Source organism: Octopus bimaculoides, chromosome 27 (genome assembly GCF_001194135.2).
Source record: "Octopus bimaculoides isolate UCB-OBI-ISO-001 chromosome 27, ASM119413v2, whole genome shotgun sequence".
NCBI lineage: Eukaryota > Metazoa > Mollusca > Cephalopoda > Octopoda > Octopodidae > Octopus > Octopus bimaculoides.
This window is the reverse complement of record NC_069007.1, coordinates 9,706,217-9,707,210: the sequence shown is the minus strand read 5'-3', so window position 1 is coordinate 9,707,210 and position 994 is coordinate 9,706,217.

Genomic DNA, 994 nt, shown 5'->3' with positions numbered 1-994 from the left:
TATATATATATATATATATATATCCTTCCATGGTGGTAATATGCTGAGAATATACAATGTCTATTGATTCTGCTGGCAACAATAAAAGTATCATCTCTCTCCCCCCCTCTCTCTCTCTGTTGTCTCTTTTCCTTTCTGGAAGAAACACGAAACAAAGAAAATGATATGTACCGTCACGGTGTGATGTGTGTATAAATCTATAAAATCACACAGCCGTATATGCAAACACATATGCACACAGAACTATATACGCAAAAACACATAGCTAGTCGTACACACAACCTATATATGAGTGTGTGGATACTATATATAATAAATACATACATACATACATGCATATATAAATATATATATATATATATATATATATATATATATATGTGTGTGTATATATATACGTATGTAAGTTTGTATCTTTGTGTATGAATAACACGCGTGTCTAAGATGCGTTTGTAATTTTGTATACATGCGTATGCGTGTGTTTGTAAAGCTATATCAATGTATATACACGTGTTTGTATATATAATACACACATGCGGGTGTAGATGTAAAATCCGTGTGTTTGTGTGTGTATATATATAAACTGATATGTACATGTATAATACATGTATATATATATATATATATATATATATATACACACACACGCATAAATGTGAGCTTATATTATATATCACATATTCCTAAAATATATAAAGGATATAGACAGATAGATAGATAATTTGTATATAACATATATAGATCATTTATATATACTTCATATATAGCGCTCGTGCAGTGCCACGTAAAAACGCCCAGCGCACTTTGTAGAATGGTTGGTGACAGGAAGGGTATCCAGCCGTAGAAACAATGCCAAATCAGACTGGAGCCTGGTGCAGCTCCTGAGCTTGCCAGCTCTGGTCAAATCATCCGACCCATGTCGGCATGGACACGGGCGTTAAATGATAATGATATATCTATATATATATATATATATATATATATATATATATAT